Raw genomic sequence first — 17185 nt, forward strand, 5'->3', positions numbered from 1 at the left:
TTATAAGCCTTTTGTCTCTCATTTACAGCCCCTTAAAGAAAACTCATGTGCAAATCTTCGTACACTAGAGTTTTGCAAATGATACTTTGTGATGAACATACAGAGTTGACTAATGTTCAGTTGCAATGTTCCCATTGTAGATTGTATTAGACGTACTATATTAAAAATCTCAGCTGGACACCCTTTGAGCAAGTCAAGGCTCAGAAGTCACAGATTTGTGTTAAACAAATCTTGTGCTAGTCACATAAGAGACAAGCTATAGCTGTGCTGTATGTCTTGGAAGTTAAAAGAAAAAGCCTATAAAATAATTTGCATTTTAACAGACTTCAGTCAGTGCTCTCCTATGGCATATATTACATCCTTGCTGATCTGTAATGAAACATTTTTTCACCTAATTGATATTCTGAAAATGGACTGATTCTGTCATAAGATTCTGTAGTTTAGCAGTTTCTACATTGTGAGGCCTGATGTCTTGAAAGGGCACCCATCAGTTTTGGTGAGCAATTCCGAATACTTGTTCTCACCTCTCATTCCCATGGGACCTGTAGACTTGCAGGTTCTTCTCATCCCCAGTGATGGCCATGACAGTTATGGGCTAGAATGCACGTCTTTTTAGTGAGAGACAATTACGGGAGTAGCGCTGAAGCATGACTGAGCCTGTGGGTACTGTAGCTGTCACGACTACTGTTGAGGTTTGTAAATTAATGATCAGATGAAGCAGGATGTACAACATTAACTCAGAGCTAGCTTTAGTGGTGCAGATAGGATGGGTCTGAGAAAAAAAGTTTTTTCCAGACCTTCCCCAGATGCACCTTGTTTTGGTACTACTATGTACAGGACAGGTCTGGGAGTTTGGGTGAAAGTTAGTGAGGGGATTCTTTGAGGATACTTAGCTGACTCACTTTTACATAAAGAAACTTTCTCTGCAGCTCTCTAGATCTTTCCCAGACTGCTCCTGCAGAAGTGGAGCTGGCACAGTTGTCAATTTTTAATAAATTTTGACAACGGACAATTGGCAGATACTGCTAAGCCTCCAGACACTGCTGGTTTTTCACATGTCAAGTACATAGAAGCAATAACTCCTTTATCATCACTATGCAATGTGAGGTAGGTCAGTAGTAGTATCCCCTTTTGCAAATGGAGGAACTAAGGTAGGAAAGTTGTCGTTTGCTTAAAGCCACAGAGGAGTCTCTACAAGAGCTGGGATTGGAAAGTGGCAGTCCCATGGGAATGCTCTCAGTCTCATGTCTTGTCCATTTGCTCTTTCTTCCCCTCTTGTTGTTGAACTATCACATCGTGTGGCCAGAGGTCATACTCAGTGCTCTTCAGAAGAGTGTCCGAGTTGGAGGCAGCTGTCTCTGAGAGAGTATGTCAGTGCTAACACCATTAGCTGTACCTTGGGCTGCCCTGAGTCCCTCACAGACATTAACTGATATAAGATCCTCCTCGCCCAAAATTTAAGAGACCTGTGAGCTCAGTTTTTATGGACTCCAAAAGCCAGAGCAGAGAAGCTGTATGGAGGCTTTGGGGAAATCAGTGACAAACTTTCAACTCTAGCAATTTTTTTATATCAGTTCGTGTTTTCTAGGTTGTCTGGCAAATGAAAGGATTTGATTTTTTTTAAATGAAGGATTAAATTCACCCTGATATTTCTAGGTTCCTCGAATGATGGTGACAGGGGCATTTGGGAAGAGAAGATGTCCATGGGATTTGCATTAACTTTAAATCTCTTTCCCCATGAATACTGGACCATCCTTTCTGTTTTGTTTCAAACATAAAAGTGGCCGGGGGGCGCGGGGTACACAGAGAAGGAGGGGAATGGACCCCCTGCCCCCTAGTTATGTTGTCTGTCTGTTTAAAATTAAATACTATAAGACCAACTAAGACAGGATGTAGAGCCCTGTGTAACTTTTAGCAAGTGGAGAGCTTTATACAGGTGTAAATGACTACACAAGGTGCAATGGAGAATCAGACACAATGGATCAGATTTAAATCCAGCCAAGCTGCACTCCATACAGGATCAGGGAATGGGGTAGGGAAAGGGGCTGTAAACATCCTTCCTATTCCCCCAGTTGTGGAGCTGGTTGTGAACCAACTGGAGTAATTCAGAGCAACTTAAGGACAATTCTAAATTATACCAGCTGAAGAGGTTCCCTAAGGACCAGTTCATCAGCTGAGGATTGCTGGAATGTATTGTGCTTTCAGTTCTGCCCCCTTCCCCATCACCCTATCATATGCATGGGGTGGGAGTGACATGGTGTAAAGTCACCTGGGGATTCCCTTATTACAGGGCAAGTCCTGGCTACTCTTTTAGGGCAGCCTCTCTGCCCCCCATCTTCTTAGTGCCACTCTCTGGGCCAAAATCTGTCCCAATGTGTTCAATCCGAGCCAAATACGCATAAGAAAAAAAGGAGAATGAGCAACTTGATTGTCCCAGAACCACACATGCAGGCTGGCGAATCCACAAAGTGGGTTTAGCGATATAACAGTGGGATTATCACTGAGCTGCTTCCTTTGACACTGGCTCTAAATAAGGTACCATACTAGCAGCTGTCAGCAAGCAAAGTGTAAAAGTTACAGTTGCTGTAAACCCTCTATTCCCCTTGTGTATCAGAATCCTGTTTGATGTGCCTTCTGTTCCCCTCCCACTAGCATTATTGCTGCTTTGGGAAGCCTGCTGCTAGTTGGAAGATGATTCATGCCATTCAGCAAAACATATATTTCAACTGTGGGAAATGAATGGACGTGACAGCATGTTGGCTAGATAAATGTATTTAAATAGTGTAATTTAATTTCAGTATAAAACTGTTTTCCTCTGCATTTGGGGGTAGTGATGATGGGGGTTGGAAGTTTCTGCTCTTTGACAGCTTTGTCTTGTCAGCTGCCTTTGCCATTCAGACAGAGTGAAATATTTGATCACAGTAGGAATATTTAATATCCTCCCGCTACCCTACCTCCAAATCTTCTGGATAGATTCTATTTACCATAATGCTAGTTGGTCTCTGTGTCTCAAGAAAATTTGGAGGAAACCTGCTCAGTCATGTATCATACATTACCATACTGTGATGTATGTTATCTTACCCACCACAGAGGGTTGAGCAAAGTGGTAAGAGATCTTTGGAAGAAAGCTACTAGATATGTACAAAGGATTATTATCCAGTTTAGCAAAATCAAAGTCTAGTACTGAATTCAATTTTTCTGCTGCGAAATATCATTTTGGAAGTTGAAATTAAAACTTCAAGATAGCTGCCCCATAATAGCTGCCTATGTGACTATTATTTTTAAATAAAAATATACAAAATGGTTTTTAGTGTCAACAACATAAAGTGATATTATCTTTAACCTCTGAATTTAAATTCCATTTTAGCCTTTAAAATGGAATTCAAGACAGAAAATATCATGTCGTTGAGAGAGAGAGAGAGAAAGTGTGTGTGTGTTGGTATTACAGTAAACATGGCTGATTCAGACAATGTTGCAAAAAGAGTTGCTGCAGGGCTTGCCTAATTGATGGGGATCCCGCAAATTTTACTCTGTTTGCTGCCCATGTTCCACTGTCATGTGATGCTGAATAGGAGTTGTTTCATGCCGACTGATGGCTCGATGGAGAAAATAACGCCCTGTGGGCGAGCCAGAATCTCTCACCTTCATTCTAATCCTGGATAGGGCACATTGCGGATTCATCTTCATTCCTACATAACAGGAAGCTTCTGTCTAGGTCTCTCTTAACCCTCTACCAACACATACATGAGTTATGGACACATTATTTAATCTTTCCCCTCTCAAACTATAACCCATTGTCTAAATCAGCCCTCCATGTGTGAAATCCCATTAAGTCAATGAGAGTTACCCATGCAGGACTGGCAGGAGGAAGCCTTCTATTAGGGAACTAAATCAATCGCTTGGCATTTGGCATCAGAGCACAGAATTTTAAATGTTGAATGCTGCATAATCATTTTGTTTCCCTGACTTGTACAGGCTGTGCCATTCACGTCTGCATAGGGTTTAGAGCTGGTTGAAAATTATCCAAAAAAACTGTTTTTCACTGGATAAGAGTGTTTTGGACTAAACTTTTTAAAAAAACCTCTAAACATTGTCTGGTTTCAAAGATATTTTTTCAAAATATTTCTGCCAAAAATTGGAGATGTAGTATTTCATGTGAATTGTACTTTGCTCCTTCTGTCCCCATTCCCCTTTGTGGGGCAGATAAGAACATAAGAACATAAGAACATAAGAAAGGCCGTACCGGGTCAGACCAAAGGTCCATCTAGCCCAGTATCTGTCTACCGACAGTGGCCAATGCCAGGTGCCCCATAGGGAGTGAACCTAACAGGCAATGATCAAGTGATCTCTCTCCTGCCATCCGTCTCCATCCTCTGACGAACAGAGGCTAGGGACACCATTCTTACCCATCCTGGCTAATAGCCATTTATGGACTTAGCCACCATGAATTTATCCAGTCCCCTTTTAAACATTGTTATAGTCCTAGCCTTCACAACCTCCTCAGGTAAGGAGTTCCACAAGTTGACTGTGCGCTGCGTGAAGAAGAACTTCCTTTTATTTGTTTTAAACCTGCTGCCTATTAATTTCATTTGGTGACCCCTAGTTCTTGTATTATGGGAATAAGTAAATAACTTTTCCTTATCCACTTTCTCAACATCACTCATGATTTTATATACCTCTATCATATCCCCCCTTAGTCTTCTCTTTTCCAAGCTGAAGAGTCCTAGCCTCTTTAATCTTTCCTCGTATGAGACCCTCTCTAAACCCCTAATCATTTTAGTTGCCCTTTTCTGAACCTTTTCTAGTGCTAGAATATCTTTTTTGAGGTGAGGAGACCACATCTGTACACAGTATTCGAGATGTGGGCGTACCATGGATTTATATAAGGGCAATAATATATTCTCAGTCTTATTCTCTATCCCCTTTTTAATGATTCCTAACATCCTGTTTGCTTTTTTGACCGCCTCTGTGCACTGCGTGGACATCTTCAGAGAGCTATCCACGATGATGCCAAGATCTTTTTCCTGACTCGTTGTAGCTAAATTAGCCCCCATCATGTTGTATGTATAGTTGGGGTTATTTTTTCCAACGTGCATTACTTTACATTTATCCACATTAAATTTCATTTGCCATTTTGTTGCCCAATCACTTAGTTTTGTGAGATCTTTTTGAAGTTCTTCACAATCTGCTTTGGTCTTAACTATCTTGAGCAGTTTAGTATCATCTGCAAACTTTGCCACCTCACTGTTTACCCCTTTCTCCAGATCATTTATGAATAAATTGAATAGGATTGGTCTGAGGACTGACCCTTGGGGAACACCACTAGTTACCCCTCTCCATTCTGAGAATTTACCATTAATTCCTACCCTTTGTTCCCTGTCCTTTAACTAGTTCTCAATCCATGAAAGGACCTCCCCTTTTATCCCATGACAGCTTAATTTACGTAAGAGACTTTGGTGAGGGACCTTGTCAAAGGCTTTCTGGAAATCTAAGTACACTATGTCCACTGGATCCCCCTTGTCCACATGTTTGTTGACCCCTTCAAAGAACTCTAATAGATTAGTAAGACACGATTTCCCTTTACAGAAACCATGTTGACTATTGCTCAACAGTTTATGTTTTTCTATGTGTCTGACAATTTTATTCTTTACTATTGTTTCAACTAATTTGCCCGGTACCGACGTTAGACTTACTGTTCTGTAATTGCCAGGATCACCCCTAGAGCCCTTTTTAAATATTGGCGTTACATTAGCTAACTTCCAGTCATTGGGTACCGAAGCCGATTTAAAGGACAGGTTACAAACCTTAGTTAATAGTTCCGCAACTTCACATTTGAGTTCTTTCAGAATTCTTGGGTGAATGCCATCTGGTCCCGGTGACTTGTTAATGTTGAGTTTATCAATTAATTCTAAAACCTCCTCTAGTGACACTTCAATCTGTGACAGTTCCTCAGATTTGTCACCTACAAAAGCCAGCTCAGGTTTGGGTATCTCCCTAACATCCTCAGCCGTGAAGACTGAAGCAAAGAATCCATTTAGTTTCTCCGCAATTACTTTATCGTCTTTAAGCACTCCTTTTGTATTTTGATCATCAAGGGGCCCCACTGGTTGTTTAGCAGGCTTCCTGCTTCTGATGTACTTAAAAAACATTTTGTTATTACCTTTAGAGTTTTTGGCTAGCTGTTCTTCAAACTCCTCTTTGGCTTTTCTTATTACACTCTTGCACTTAAGTTGGCAGTGTTTGTGCTCCTTTCTATTTGCCTCACTAGGATTTGACTTCCACTTTTTAAAGGAAGTCTTGTTATCTCTCACTGCTTCTTTTACATGGTTGTTAAGCCACGGTGGCTCTTTTCTAGTTCTTTTACTGTATTTCTTAATTTGGGGTATACATTGAAGTTGGGCCTCTATTATGGTGTCTTTAAAAAGGGCCCATGCAACTTGCAGGGATTTCACTTTAGTCACTGTACCTTTTAACTTTTGTCTAACTAACCCCCTCATTTTTGTATAGTTCCCCCTTTTGAAATTAATGCCACAGTGTTGGGCAGTTGAGGTGTTCTTCCCACCACAGGGATGTTGAATGCTATTGTATTATGGTCACTATTTCCAAGCGGTCCTGCTATAGTTACCTCTTGGACCAGCTCCTGCGCTCCACTGAGGATTAAATCTAGAGTCGCCTCTCCCCTTGTGGGTTCCCGTACCAGCTGCTCCATGAAGCAGTCATTTAAAGTATTGAGAAATTTTATCTCTGCATTTCATCCTGAAGTGAAATGTTCCCAGTCAATATGGGGATAATTGAAATCCCCCACTATTATTGGGTTCTTAATTTTGATAGCCTCTCTAATTTCCCTTAGCATTTCATCATCACTATTACTGTCCTGGTCAGGTGGTCGATAATAGATCCCTAATGTTATATTTTTACTAGAGCATGAAATTTCTATCCATAGAGACTCTATCGAACATGTGGATTCGCTTAAGATTTTTACTTCATTTGAATCTACACTTTCTTTCACATATAGTGCCACTCCTCCCCCTGCACGACCTGTTCTGTCCTTCCGATATATTTTGTACCCCAGAATGATTGTGTCCCATTGATTGCTCTCAGTCCACCAGGTTTCTGTGATGCCTATTATATCTGTATCCTCCTTTATCACAAGGCACTCTAGTTCACCCATCTTATTATTTAGACTTCTGGCATTTGTGTACAAGCACTTTAAAAACTTGTCCCTGTTTATTAGCCTGCCTTTTTCTGATGTGCCAGATTCTTTTTTATGTGACTGTTTATCATCTGATCCGGCCCTTACATTATACTTTTCAGTCCCCTGCTCCTGACTATAACCTGGAGATTCTCTATCATCAGACTCTCCCCTAAGAGAAGTCTGTGTCCGATCCACACACTCCTCTGCAGCAGTCGGCTTTCCCCCATCTCCTAGTTTAAAAACTGCTCTACAACCTTTTTAATGTTTAGTGCCAGCAGTCTGGTTCCACTTTGGTTTAGGTGGAGCCCATCTCTCCTGTATAGATCCCAAATTGGACTAGATCTCCCATAAAAAACCATGATCAATGACTCCATAGAATAGGGGTTGGCAATCTCTGGCACGCGGCTCACCAGGGTAAGCACCCTGGTGGGCCAGGCCAGTTTGTTTACCTGCCGCGTCAGCAGGTTCGGCCGACCGTGGCTCCCACTGGCCGCGGTTCGCCATCCCATGCCAATGGGGGTGGCGGGAAGCGCCGTGGGCCGAAGGATGTGCTGGCCGCAGCTTCCCCCCACCCCCATTGGCCTGGGATGGTGAACTGCGGCCAGTGGGAGCCGCGGTCCACCGAACCAGCGGACATGGCAGGTAAACAAACTGACCCGGCACGCCAGGGTGCTTACTTTGGCGAGCTGCATGCCTGAGGTTGCCGACCCCTGCCATAGAACCATAGAAATGTAGGCCTGGAAGGGACCACAGGAAGGATAGCTAATATGATGCCGATTTTTAAAAAGGGCTTCAGAAATGATCCCAGCAATTACAGGCCGGTAAACCTGACTTCAGTACTGGGCAAACTAGTTGAAACTATAGTAAAGAACAAACACAGGTCAGACACATAGGTCAACATAATTTGTAAATGGAATCATGCCTCACCAGTCTACTAGAATTTGAGGGGGTCAACAAGCATGTGGATAAGGGGGATTCAGTGGCTATAACGTAATTAGATTTTCAGAAAGCGTTTGACAAAGTCCCTAACCAAAGGCTCTTAAGCAAAGTAAGCTGTCATGAGATAAGAGGGATAATGCTCTCATGGATCAGTAACTGGTTTAAAGATAGGAAACAAAGGGTAGAAATAAATGTTCTGTTTTCATAATGGAGAGAGAGGTAACTAGTGGTGTCCCCCAGGGGTCTGTACTGGGACCAATCCTATTCAATATATTCATAAATGGTCTGGGAAAAAGGGTAAACAGTCAGGTGGCAAAATTTGCAGATGATACAAAACTACGCAAGATAGTTCAATCCCAGGCAGACTGTGAAGAACTATAAAAGAATCTCACAAAACAGAGTGACTGGGCAACAAAATGGCAGATTTCAATGTTGATATATGCAAAGTAATGCAGATTGGAAAACATAATCCCAATTATGCATATAAAATGATGGGGTCTAAATTAACTGTTATCCCTTAAAAAAGAGATCTTGGAGTCATTGTGGATAGTTTCCTGAAAACATCCACTCAATGTGCAGCAAGAGTCAAAAAAGCATACAGAATGTTGGGAATCATGAAGAAAGGGATAGATAATAAGACAGAAAATATCATATTGCCTCTCTACAAATCCATGGTACACCCACATCTTGAATACTGCGTGCAACTATGGTCGCCCCATCTCAAAAAAGATATATTGGAATTGGAAAAGGTTCCGAAAAGGGTAACAAAAATTATTAGGTGTATGGAACGGCTTCTGTACAAGGAGAAATTAATAAGATTAGGACTTTTCAGCTTGGAAAAGAGACAGCTCAGGAGGATATGAATGAGTTCTATAAAACCATGACTGGTGTGGAGAAAGTAAATAAGGAAGTGTTATTTACTCCTTCTCAGAACACAAGAACTAGAGGTCACCAAATGAAATTAATAGGCAGGAGGTTTAAAAGAAACAAAAGGAAGTATTTTTTTCACACAGCACACAGTCAACCTGTGGAACTCCTTGCCAGAGGATGTTGTGAAGGCCAAGAATATAACAGGGTTCAAAAAAGAACTAGATAAGTTCTTGGAAGATAGGTCCATCAATGGCCATTAGCCAGGATGGGCAGGCGTGGTGTCCGTAGTCTCCATTTGCCAGAAGTTGGGACCGGGTGACAGAGGATGGCTCAGTTGTTGATTACCTGTTCTGTTCATTCACTCCGGGGTACCTGGCATTGGCCACTGTCATAGGACAGGATGCTGGGCTAGATGGACATTTGGTCTCACCCAGTATGGTCATTCATATGTTCTTATGCCCCTTGCCCAACTGGGCTTTGTCATCAGTTAAAAGCTTGTCTGTCCTGTCTCTTCTCCTATTAAGCCTGTGACAGGGTTAACTGGCCTTTTGTGGGGTAGGCACCCCATCACAGGGTCCATTCCATTAAAAATGCAATTGTGTATGTGTTATTGTGGAATTGTAGTTAACTTCTCTAGTACGAGGTAGATGTTTCTAAATATTTATGTTGCAGTGTGTAGGAATGTATTTTCCAACATTTTAAAGTACATATAAAATACTGTTGCAAGAAATAGAAAAGAAAGGGGAAAAGTATCTCTTATTCAAGTTTCATGATCCTAATAACTGTACTAATGCTAACAAATTGCCAGGCACTGATACCATAGGCTTTTGTGCTGGAATTTGGGCCTCGAGACAATTAAACAGGTGTCTTGCTAGAAGTGATACTAAAAAATCTTGCTTACTTAACTCTTTCAGTTAGGCTAGTATTGCATGTAGAAATGTGGTTGTATTGTCGACCTATCTGCTCTTCACACTTGTATTCAAAAGCTTGACAAGCAAATCCTCCAAATAATCACACAATTGTAGATTAAACATGATAGAATCAAATAAGAAACACAATTAGGTAACCTCTATATAGATTTTTTCTCTTTTAATTTGTCTGTTTCATGTAAAATTATCTTTTTTACACAGTACACTGTCCTCTGTAAAAAAAAAAAAGGGGCACTCTGTTCAATACTGAAAATTCAGCCCTGTTCTCTGGATTTCAAATGAAAATCATGAAAATGGAACACTGAATCAGTTGCCTTTGAAGTTGTAGGGATCATTGTCTCTGTCTCTTTTTGGACCTCCTCTCGTCAAGCCCTTGTTGAAGTATCATAATTTGCTCCTTCATCCTTGTTAAGATTTATTGCTTCTCTTTGTGTTGGACAAATGAGGTTTAAATTCTTCAGAGTTATGGAATATACTAAAGAACAAATTAAATACTGATCTTTTCATTGAGTTTCAACCAACTTGTTGCAATTGCAATTTCATTCCTCCCCTTGGTTTAAAAATGTCTCCAATTTACATAACATGCTATTAGGGCAAACAATATATAGAAATGTGATATGCCCTGTAGCCATGTCAAAGCCATTAGATCTGTGACAGAAAGGGAATCTTTTCCTATTCTAGCCAGAAGCCATAGACTGTGATCTCATCATGTCTGATCGACTAAGTAAGATGAGGCCTGGTCAATACTCAGATGGAAGAACTCCAAAGAACTCATAGGTATTCAAGAAAGTGACAATGCTGATTCAGTAGGTGGCAGTTTTCCTGCTGAGAAAATATGGAAGGAATACTCAAATAATGCTTAGGGAGATATTGTGATACTGGAGATGATATGAAAGTTGTTTCAATACCTTAGGACATTAATGACAGATGCTACAACACTTTATGCTTGAGTAGAGTTGTTAAATAGAGCTGGTCTAAATATTTTTGTCAGTGTTTTTTGATGAAAAATGGTTTTTCAAATTATACAAAAAAATCATGAATAAGTTTCATTATAGTTTGAATTGAAACAAAATCTTTGGATTTTTTCAATTTTTGTTTTTGTTTTATTCCTTTTTTATACATTTTTCTCCCTAAATTCATAGATTGCGAGGCCAGAAAGGACCGTTATGATCATCTACTATGACTTCTAGTATAACACAGGTCACTGAACTTCCCCAAAATAATTCCTAGAGTATATCTTATAGAAAAGCATCCAATCTTGATTTTAAAAGGGTCAGTGATGGAGAATCCACCATGACCCTTGGTAAATTGTTCCAATGGTTAACTACTCTTACTGTTAAAAATTTACACCTTATTTCCAGTCTGAATTTGTCTAGCTTCAACTTCCAGTCTTTGGATTGTATTGTACATTTGTCTGCTAGATTGAAGAGCCCGTGATTAAATATTTGCTCCCCATGTAGGTACTGATAGTCTGTAATCAAGTCACCCTTAACCTTCTCTTTGTTAAGCTAAATAAAGTATGCTTCTTGAGTCTATCAATATAATGTAGGTTTTCTAATCCTTTAATCATTTTCCTGACTCTTCTCTGACCCTCTACAATTTGTCAACATCCTTCTTGGTTTTTGGACACCAGAACTGGACACACTATTCAAGCCACAGTTACCAGCGCCAAATACCATACTTTACTCCTACTCGAGTGTCCTCTGTTTACATTTTGAAAGATTGCACAACCCTTTTGGCCACAGAATTGAGTGATTATCCACCATGACCCCCAAATCTTTTTTCAGAGTCACCGCTTCCCAGGATAAAGTAATTCATCATGTAAATATTCCCTGCATTTTTTGTTCCCAGATGAATATATTTACCTTTAGCCATATTAAAATGCATATTGTTTACTTGCACCCAGCTTACCAAGTGATCCAGATTGTTTTGAATCAGTGAGCTGCCCTCTTTATTATTTACTACTCCCCCAGTTTTTGTGTCATCTGCAAACTTTTATCAGGGGTGAGTTTATATTTTCTTCCAGATCATTAATAAAAATGTTAAATAGTGGCCCAAGAACTGATGCCTGTTGGACCCCACTAGGAACACACCTGTTGGATGATGGGTCCTAAAGGAGTTGGCAGATGTGATTTCAGAGCCATTGGCCATTATCTTTGAAAACTCATGGCGATCAGGGGAGATCCCGGATGACTGGAAAAAGGCTAATGTAGTGCCCATCTTTAAAAAAGGGAAGGAGGAGGATCCAGGGAACTACAGGCCAGTCAGCCTCACCTCAGTCCCTGGAAAAATCATGGAGCAGGTCCTCAAGGAATCAATTTTGAAGCACTTAGAGGAGAGGAAAGTGATCAGGAACAGTCAGCATGGATTCACCAAGGGCAAGTCATGCCTGACTAATCTAATTGCCTTCTATGATGAGATAACTGGGTCTGTGGATGAGGGGAAAGCAGTGGATGTGTTATTCTTTGACTTTAGCAAAGCTTTTGATATGGTCTCCCACAGTATTCTTGCCAGCAAGTTAAAGAAGTATGGGCTGGATGAATAAACTATAAGGTGGATAGAAAGCTGGCTACATCGTCAGGCTCATTTTATATTATTTTGCTTGGTGACTTACTTTGTTCTGTCTGTTACTACTTGGAACCACTTAAATGTATTTAATAAAATCACTTTTTACTTATTAATTAACTCAGAGTATGTATTAATACCTGGGGGAGCAAACAACTGTGCATATCTCTCTATCAGTGTTATAGAAGGAGAACAATTTATGAGTTTACCCTGAATAAGCTTTATACAGGGTAAAATGGATTTATTTGGGTTTAGACCCATTGGGAGTTGGGCATATGAGTGTTAAAGACAGGAACACTTCTGTTAGCTGCTCTCAGGTAAACCTGCAGCTTTGGGGCAAGTAATTCAGACCCTGGGTCTTTGTTGGAGCAGACAGGAATGTCTGGCTCAGCAAGACAGGGTGCTGGGGCCCCGAGCTGGCAGGGAAGGCAGGGGTAGAAGTAGTCTTGGCACATCAGGTGGCAGCTCCCAAGAGGGTTTCTGTGATCCAACCTGTCATACCTCCCAACTCTGATATTCTATGATTCTATGAAAGGGTGGGCCAGGCTGGGGGCTAGCCTCCCCGAGCCCATGGTTTATCCACCATCCATGGAGTCCATCAAAACTATATGTTTCCTTATCCCCACTGAAGGTGGATTAATGTTCCACAAAACCAAAACCCTCCACGCCCCCCCCCAACTTATTTCACTTCCAGAATCTTCTGCCTTTTGTCTTTCTTTCTTCATGGGACCGGGAGGATCTCAGAAAAGATTGCTTGGACATTATTTTTCTTCAGAACACTGAAGAAGTAATTTTCTGTAAGATATGTTGTGAAGCATTGTCATTAGTGAACCAGTATGAACCATTACTAGTGATCCTTACCAGTTGACTTCAAAAGCTTATCCAATCTTAATGATGACTCGTGTCTTGGATCCCGGAAGTCAGCACACTGTACTGTTGTCAGCCTGTCCCCTGCAGAATGTTCTTTTGATTTTTCTTAGTATTGAGTCCTCAACAAGGATTATCCGTTTTCCATGGAGGGTTAGAGAACTTTTTGTGGTCAAGCTTGATTTTCTTGCATGTTGGGCCAAGCTGCCATCCACAGGTGTGTCCTGTACATCTCTCCATACCCTTGGACCAGAGTCTAACTCTGTCTCCAGTAAAATAATGGAACAAATATCGGGGGGGAAAACAATAAATATCTTGAAGATCACTACCCCTTACACTTCCACAAGTGAACTTCCTCAGTATCGAGTTCTGCAGAGCAGACTGTGCCATCTTCGTGGCATTGTCACCTCTCAGCATCATTGTGTGTGGAGCTTGTGGCAGAGTGTGTGTACAATTCAGGATCAGCATGGGAAGGTGAGGTAGGGCCTGGAGGAAGAGCTGTGGAAATGGCATGCTTTCCCCTACCAATCATACAGAACTTTCCTAGGTAACTTAATGCTGACAGTATGGACATTAGAGTTGAACAAATAGAGCAAACTTTATGTGAAAACTTCCTTACTAAAAAAAAAACAAAGCTAGGTGGAATTGGATTTTCCTTTTCATGAAAAACCTCAATGAGTTTCAAAAAAACCTGACTAGCTCCAGACAAAAACAACAAAAATAGAAATTTCCTTTTAAGCTAAATTAAAATAAATAGGTTCCAAGTTAAACAAAATGTTTTGTTTCAATAAAATCAAACATTTCGTTCCAATTTTCACATTTTCATTTTTTTTAAATATTATAAAAGAAATTTTGAAATGAAAAGTCATTTCAAAATTAAAAAATGAAATGTTCTATTCCAAAAATGCTGAAAAAGCATATTTGGACATTATCAAAATGTTTCATGTTGTTTTTTCAACATGAAAATTTATCTTAAAATCTTAAAATTTCAAAGTCAAAATTTATCTTAATCGACACATCTCTGTGAAATATTTTGTTTTCAACCAATCTGATAGAAAAAAGTTCCATTGGAAAATTTCCAACTCGCTCTACTAATAAAACCTGCACAATCACTTCTGGAAATTCACGATCTTTTTGTTCACTTATACATGAATGTTTGGGAGAGTGAGATTTTATTTGTAAGAATGTTCATGGAAAGAACTGTGCTGTGAATCATAGCACAAAAAATATTCATGCTCCTTTGGGTGATCATGTTAAACAATTAATCTATTGGAGATGCTTTTGTTGTTGAACTTAAATCAAGACTGGATAAGTTATTTCTCAAATAGAAGGCATGGGCTTCATGTTGGAATTACTGGGTGAGGTTCGATGGACTATGTTATGCAGGAGGTCAGACTAGACCTGTGATCATAATGGCCACTTATTTCTGTGCACCTGTAGGACATCCATAGGACTGGCTGTTCATGTGGAAGTACTATCCAGAAAGATTGTATTAGCATGGGTTAGGCAAGCACATCATTTGTCTAATTACATCTGGAAGGTGGTGTGGACAACTGGTGGAGGCTTGAGTCTGTTGTCGTAGGGAACTGGGTTCTGGTCCGTTCCCAGCTCTGCTTGACGTGATCTTGTCCAAATTCTTGGCTATGATAGCTGTAAAATGGGTGAATGATAGTTATAGCTCCCCTAACATAGTGGTCTGAGGACTTGGTTAATAATGGTTGTGAAGCACTGAGGAATATGTGCATAAATTGGAGAGTTCAGAGGAGAGCAAAAAAATTGATAAAAGGTTTAAAAAATCTGACTTTGAGGTTCCTTCCATCCCTGCATTTGTATGATTGTATGAAAAAGAGTGGCAGAATCATTCCCTTAGATCATATGCAGAGACCTGGGCAAGAATGATCTTTTTCTGTATCTTGCACAGGACTAAGCAGACTGTGAGTACTTAGTAACACTAATAATTTTTTATTTATTAACAGAAAGACAAATTGTCCTTCTGGTTAATGAGAGTTGAATTAAATAAGTTTATGGTGGTGATGGTATGATGAGATTTCCTACAATGACATGTGGGCCATTTGTGACAGCTAGCAGCAAATATCCCCAACGGCCGGTGGTTGGGCACTAGATGGGAAGAGTTCTGAGTTGCCACAGAGAATTCTTTCCCAGGTGTCTGGCTGGTGGGCCTTTCAGATATGCTCATGGTCCATCTGATCGCTATGTTTGGGGTTGGGAAGGAATTGGCAGAGACCCTAAGGGTTTTTCGCCTTCCTCTGCAGCATGGGGCACATAGGTCACTTGTATGTTTAAACTAGAGTAAATGATGGATTCTCTGTAACTTGAAGTCTTTAAATCATGATTTGAGGTCTTCAGTAATTCAGCCAGAGGTTATAGGTCTATTACAGGAATGGGTGGGTGAAGTTCTGTGGCCTGCAATGTGCAGAAGGTCAGCTTAGATGATTATGATGGTCCTTGCTGGCCTTAAAGTCTATGAGATTTAGTGCCTATCAACACTTCCCTCTGCAGAGGCCAGTGAAGAGTTACAAAACTTGCTTCTTTCTCTCCAAAGGCTGAGAATTGGCTATGCAGTGGCCCTAGCTCTTACAGTGAGAGACTAGATATGGGTATCCAATTTTAATCTCTTTCTCTTACGTGACTTCAAAGGATGCATGATAACAGGGCCCTTGAGAGAGCCCTAATTCCAAGTTTCTAATTAATGAATCATTCATTGCTATTTGGCCACTTCATGATAATTTCTATAGGTTCTGGCACATAGGAGCTTAGATCAGGAAGAAATATGTTGTGGGGGGGTGTACAAGAAGAGTTACAGAACAAGTTTAAAAACGGCAGTCAAGAATAGCAGACAATGTCCTAGAATGTTGTCTGATTAACACAGTTGTTTTAAAGATTTGTTTTAATTAAAATTGTGTGGTGTTTTTATTTCCCAAAATGCCAAGGAAGTGTAAAGTTCTATGGATAATTCAGTTGTTTTATTTTACCACTCTGAAAAAAAGCATCTCAGTGTACTGGTTGTACGATTAGAGATCGCCCTAATTGTGATTCATAAATGTTGTCTGCCATTCGTGCTATTATAGAGAGACTCTAAATCTAGGTAATTATGGTTCATTGCCTCTGTTGCAAGCAGACACTGCATAAATCCTTCAGCTGAGGACGGCCTGACAAGCTGTGAGTAATGTGCTGCCCTTCTAAAAGGATTTATATTCAAGGCCCATATGATAGGTGTGTTTGGTACTTTTTTCATTTCTCAGTAACTGACAAGGAACCGACCTAGTCAGTTATTTCACTCTGGTTCTATTTTAGTGATAGGATAATCAATAATCAGTGATTAATTTGGAGTCACTCTTGTATACTGGTAGTAGACAGCTTTACTATAGTATTGATTCGTTATCTAATTTACCATGGGGGATGGGAATACCAAATATAATAAGATGCATTGAAAGCCATTATATTTTGTATTGTAGTAATAGCCAAATGTCCCAATTGGGACTGAAGGCCCACTGTGTAAGTGACTCTATAAACACGGACACACAGTCCTGCCCCTAGGGGTTTACAGTCTTAATTTGTCCTCCCTGAGTATCTCTACACTGGAATTAAACATCTGTGGCTGCTGACTTGGGCTGTGTGGTGACTTGGGCTGTGTGGTTTAGATGTTGCTTGTATTTATTAGAACTGGGAGCACTGGCTGTTGGGAGTCGGAAAGGACAGGAAACAGGAAGGATGGTGGAGAAGTTGAGGAGGCAGAGTGAGAGTTACAGAGGGTGCAGCAGCAGCTTGGTAAAGAGGTTTCCACTTTAAAACTAAAATC

General features: G+C 40.4%; 1 protein-coding gene across 10 annotated transcripts in view; it reads left to right on the top strand.

The window, feature by feature from the left end:
• The window catches only part of GPC6 (glypican 6), a 1136844-nt gene that overhangs the window by 596699 nt on the left and 522960 nt on the right, over positions 1-17185 (top strand). The gene's annotated exons all lie outside the window — the stretch shown is intronic.

The sequence above is a fragment of the Mauremys reevesii genome, linkage group 1, assembly GCF_016161935.1.
Source record: "Mauremys reevesii isolate NIE-2019 linkage group 1, ASM1616193v1, whole genome shotgun sequence".
Lineage (NCBI taxonomy): Eukaryota > Metazoa > Chordata > Testudines > Geoemydidae > Mauremys > Mauremys reevesii.